The 5,913-nt window shown below is 41.2% G+C and overlaps 1 long non-coding RNA gene across 1 annotated transcript in view; it reads right to left on the reverse strand.

Annotated features, from left to right (window-relative positions):
- The window catches only part of LOC140340830 (uncharacterized), an 8,553-nt gene extending 7,105 nt beyond the window's left edge, over window positions 1–1,448 (reverse strand). The window contains exon 1 of the long non-coding RNA XR_011922753.1: window positions 1,369–1,448. This is a non-coding gene — a long non-coding RNA (uncharacterized lncRNA). The remainder of the gene's footprint in view (window positions 1–1,368) is intronic.
- Window positions 1,449–5,913: the final 4,465 nt, after the last annotated feature.

Raw genomic sequence — 5,913 nt, forward strand, 5'->3', positions numbered from 1 at the left:
TCCTTAATTGCGCAGCTGAAATGTAATTGCCTTAATTGGCAGATTCGCGACCCCTATTGCGCATGGCAGGAATCCGGCCGGCATTCAGGATGCGATTGTACGCGCGCACTCGAGTCCCGGACGGCGGTAATCCGCGATCGCGGGTCGCGCGTATTATCGCGCATCCAGCGATCGCGGATTTCAATGATGAATCAGGGGCATTATATGAAAGGATCTCAGCAATTATTTGAGAATTTAAAACCATAATAAAATGCAAGAAAAAAAACATAAAACAGTAAAAAATACTATCCTGAAAATATGTCCACATATAAATACCCAGCTTCCCAGAGCTCTTCACTAATGGTTGGTATTTCTACACCTTTAAGGGCACATTATATAAACCGAATGTAACAACTGATTTAAAAACCATAATAAAATGCAAAAAAAAAAAAAGATTCAAAAAATTGGTCCTGGAAACATCTTCCCATATAAATAAATACCTAAAGTGAACCTGTGACCAGGACATGGTCATTGAAGTATTAACATATAATTAACAAGTCATGCATGAGTGAGTATTGAACCCTGTAGGCACAGAAGGTATTAATCTATGGATTCTGTAAGGAAAGCATGCTTAGGGTCCATTCATTTGAATGTGAGAGGCTGGCATTGTGGCTGTACCCACTGAAGAAAACTGCGGGTCGAAAATGGTCCTTAAGGGAATTGTAACCAAATTGGTGCACTTTCAACAAAAGAAGCAAAGTTAAATAAAATCCTTTATTTTCTGCTCACTAACAGTTATATTGTCAGGTCAAACTTTCATGGGATCAGTTCTCTGATCCAAGCAATTACAAGAAGAGCACCCAGTTCTAAGTCCTTTAAGTTTATCACTTTGTGTCATTCATTCTGAAGGGGTAGCTGGGTTGACAAGTCAATGGTAGGAGAGGCTACAGAAGTGGCTTGGTTCCTGAAACCCAATTGCAAGAGAACAACAAGTAACAATAAGTACTGAACAGCCCATCCCCATCATCTGCTGTATGGTGTAACTCCGGACAGGCACAAGCTTATATTGGAGTACAATTTTGTCCCATATTTCAGGTAACATAGCTGATGGTTAACAAGTCATCAAACAAGTTTTACACAGAACAAACTTATTGCCAGACACTGATAGGGCAAAGTCTACACTGAAATGGTTTTAGGCAGAAAGACCCTTCGTTCAAAACTATTATGGGACGGTTGGGAGTGTAAGGTTGTATTATACATTCAAAGCACGCTTCGGTATTTAGGTTATTGTACCATGCACAGAGCTCACATGTACCCAAAGTATTATATAATATCAGACATATACAAGATCATGGACAGAACTTACATTAGGATCACATCTAAACTTACTCATTACAGGATGGTGAAATCAAGCCATTCACCTCTATGGATTGGCCAGGGGAAACAAATATGTTATCCACAATCGCACCCTGTATGAGAGAAATGCAAGAAATATAATACCCCATATACCATGTATAAGGAAGAGGCGAGATGATAATTACCCTTAAATACCACAGAAAAGGTGACAGTGTCTACCCCCAGCATAAATAGATATTGTCTGTCCCTAGTATAATAGAGGGGGAGATGGTTATATGGATAACATGGAGGGGGACCCAGTATAAGACTAAATATTGTACATTTTCTGGAGATCAGCTTTAGATGTAATGATTGGACATTAATGGAATAACCTACAAAATGTGTAGAAATGTCACATCTCAGAACAGAACCATTCTATTTACTTAGCAGCACAGATACCCCATAACCACTTATTTGTACCCATAATACCGATTGTTACTCACAAATCCTTCCATTCTTATTCTCTTGCTAAGAAACTCATGAAGAGCGGCCCTTCCCATTCCTCTTATATAGAACTATCTGCTCAGGCTGTAACCAATCAGTAAGGCGGGTGTAACCCCCACACCCAGCAAGCACTGGAGATGGGGTTCTAGAATTATTTACTACCAGGACAGAATGATTATTATAGAGGACTTGTCAGTGAGAGATGATGGAAGCTGTCATTGCTGAGCTCGGTCTACGGAATACAAAATAATTGCCTGGATATAAATTGTACTTTTGGTGTCAATCACACCTAAGCCAAACATACCTATAGTTATAATACAAGTTGTGCCGCAATTTGCTGAACACCTGATCTGTATCCTCATTGTGGGTCAGTGATTCAGACAGACAGAGGATCAGAACAACCCGGCCAGTAATGGCAGCTTCCAGCATCAGTGATAGGTCATCCTCAGATCCTCATATCTGGAGCTTTAGTGATACCAGTCATTATATAACTAAACATTTCCTTTTGATTCATGGTTATAAAAAGACTACAACACATAATAATGGCAGCCATCAGAACACTGGGCCCGATGTATGACTCCAATACTGGGAAGGTCAATATGAACAATTACTCATACTGCAAATTGCTCTCATTCACCTTGTAGTAGATAAAAAACAAGCCGAACTCTATCTGTAATGGGGATCCAGTTCAAATGAATCATGGAAGTCCAGTTCAAAAGTAGTGAAAGAATTCAAACAGGATCATCCACACACATATCTGTCCCATATACCATGGATGTACATATAGTGCAGGACTACAAATTCTGGAATGGGCAGCAGCCTAGGTATTGGTAATGTGTTGTCATTGTTCAGTGCCAATATAGGTGGGTACTCCAAAGACCTCAAAGGTAATTGTGGGCAATTTAATTGAAGTTTCCTTAGTTCCCCTGCATCAGCAGCAGCGGTGTTCTTAGCTGGCTCCAGGTCCCCGAGGGGTACTCAGCCCCAAGCTGGGTGAGATTGGCCAACTCAAACCCATTACCCCTCTAACTTACCTATGTGAATCACAGCTATGATGATCAGCTATTGGCATGAAAGCGCTGGATCCATGCATTGGTTGCTGGGCGTGACAGCTAAGGCCATCATTGTACAATGGAACTAAAGGAAATATTACCTAATGACCCACATTCATTTATTAGTATGCTACAAAGTCAGTGGGACTTTGTTCCTCAGGTCCCCAGTGTCATTGGTTAAAAATTCCCAAGCCAGGGCGGCCATTTTCAATTTTGCTAAGGACCAGAAGGCAAACATTTTGGACACCCCAATTATTTTATATCCAGGAGGCATTGTCAATAGATAATTCTATAGCGAAAAATTGTCTGCAAATAGTCTTTAAACGCAACTGGTTCCGGTGTGCGCCAAAAGAAGACGTCCTACCAGTCCGAACTTATCCCAACTGGTGAGTTATAAGACATAAGCTGTTTGACCGATTTCCTCAGATGATGGAAGATGCTGGGAAATGTAGTTTCTTGGTGAGGCACACTGGAACTTGCGAAAGGCCTGCTGGGACCTGAAGTGTTTTTGGCATTGTAATTTTTAGTTACCTAAACATGTAGTGACCTGCAGTTATTGTACCAGATGTTGGGTCTTGTATTCTTTATTAGGCCATTAGGCAGGAATTGTTTATCGCCTCCTTGGTGAACAGGAGGCAGCTGTAAGCATTGTGTGTCTTACATGTGAAGAAGTTGAGGTCTATAGTGAAGCTCCCCTCCCAACTCATAAGGTTCTTGCAAAGGGTGGCAATAGATTTAGAAGTGCTCAGAACCTTGGCCATTGAAGTCTTACTGTTGTTGATTAGGGCTACCAGCCCCCACTCACATTGGAGTTCAGAGACCCCCTGCAGCTGAAGCTATGAGCAGCAGCAAAATGCATGATAACACATCATATCTGAATTCTGACATCCATTTTCTCCCCATCCTGGAGGATGCTGGGAAATATAACTCCTTGTTCCACATTGGAACTTGTAGATTCTTCAAAGGGACCTGAAGTTCTTGAATCAGGCCATTCTGGGTTTTGCCATATTTTTAATTGAACATGTAGTGACTTGCAGTTATTTTATCAGAGGATGTGAGGTCTATTCTTCATGAATCCATGTGTTCTTCTTCCAGGAGAATGGTTCACTTATCTCCACCAAGGTGATCTGGACACAGCTGTAACCATTGTGTGACTCCACTGTGGTGAAAAAGGAGAAGCCCAGGTCTAGGGTGAAGCCTCCCCTCCAGCTCTCAAGGGGGCAATAGATATAGAAGTGTTCAGAACCTCGACCATTGAAATCTTCCCATTGTTGATTCGGTCCATTATTGGTTTACTACAACTATTGCCGATGGTCATGTGGGGGGGGGGGGGGGGGGGGGGGGGGGGGTGGTTTGTTTTGGGTTAATGTTGGTTGGTTCAGGAGTGTGACCCCCATTTATTCTGCCCCAGTCAAGCTAGTTTGGCCAGCAGGTTGTGACAGCTGTCATACTCCACAGCCCAGATTCAATAAGCCTAAAAGCATTGTTTAAATTATTATTGGGACCTTCCTAGATAGGAAAAGGGACAGAAAGCTTGTGTACCACCACCTCCCATCTATATTAAAGATATTCTGGAATCTGTTTTTCCCCCCAAATTGAAAGCAAAAAGCATGTAACCCTCCTTACCATTTAGAAAACCCAGACTCGGTTTGACCCCAAATCTAGCAAGGACTATGGCTGGGCCAGGGGGACTATTTCTGACAACCTCATCGCTGGTTGTCATCAAAAGTCCACATTTATAAAACAGTTATCCCTGCCTATACTGCCCTGCCTATACTTTAACATTCATTTGTGACATGATCTACCATGACTGCTATTTTTTTTTTCTCAGCAGAACCTTCAAACTAGTGTCTGAGCGTTGTACATTAAGTTCTGACCCCATGGATCTGATACGAGGACATCTACAAAAGGTAAAGGAAATAAGACATACACCTATGGGACAGAAAGTGGAATCTAGTTTTATGGATAGAATGAAATGGAACTTCAGCCAATATAATTTGAGTTATTTATAATATATTATTTATTTATAATAGGAAACACCCTCACATTACCCCACTATTTTCAAGTGATATTGCTATTCCCAATCCATGGCTTCATTTTTTTTTATTGGTCACTCTTCATCATCGTGCCGGTTGGAAGACATCATGGAATCAGGCACCACTCCTCAGTTGAAACAATACTTGCTCAGATATTTAGAGATCATTGGAGGTACAGTACCATCCCAGAAATCTCACACAAGCACTTGCCATCCTAATTAAGACTTGCCAAAAGGCTAGATCACTTCATGGTGACATGGTAGATGTTGCCCACCAATAGGAAGAGATTCTCCCGAACATAACTTTTTTAATCTCAAACATCCTGCCCAAGACAACTTCCTTTTCCCTGAAATGCAGTCATATCCCCAAAAGGTTAGGATTTTTTCCCTACACGGGTAGAACCCCCCTCCCCATGAGCCATAGTTGTACGAGAAAACGGTGATATCCTAACATTTACAGAAGGTGTGAAACTTCAAGTTATCACCTAAGCCCTGTAAAATCCTAAATCACTGGAAAGATCCTAATGGACCTACTGGATTCCCTACATTATCACAGTGCTGTACACAAGAAGACATGCTTCTGTTGAGGTAGAAAACATTTGATAAGATGAGGAAATGGCTATCTACCCCATAAATACTTGCTGTGAATCTTACATTTTAGGCATGGCTTGCAATTTCCAATCCAATATCTATGACCATCGTCCCTATTCCTAATAGATATTACGTTACCCTTCCCTCCTTGCCTATACAGCTTGGCTAATCTTTCAATGCTCATTTTGCTGTCCTCATCCAGAGAGGAATGGAAATACATGAATATTTTATTGGTATCCTTTTATTGTCTTTGTGCACATGGTTATTGCAACAACAATTTTGTTGGACAGTTTCCTCCAAATACAATATATGCGAGAGATTGGATTTTTGGTTTTACAAAAGAAATCAAACAATGAAGTCAGGACAATCAGCACAGTGCTATACAAGAGACACGGATTTGTTTTAGACTACAGCAAC

The sequence above is a fragment of the Pyxicephalus adspersus genome, chromosome 1 (genome assembly GCF_032062135.1).
Source record: "Pyxicephalus adspersus chromosome 1, UCB_Pads_2.0, whole genome shotgun sequence".
In the NCBI taxonomy this organism is placed as follows: Eukaryota; Metazoa; Chordata; class Amphibia; order Anura; family Pyxicephalidae; genus Pyxicephalus; species Pyxicephalus adspersus.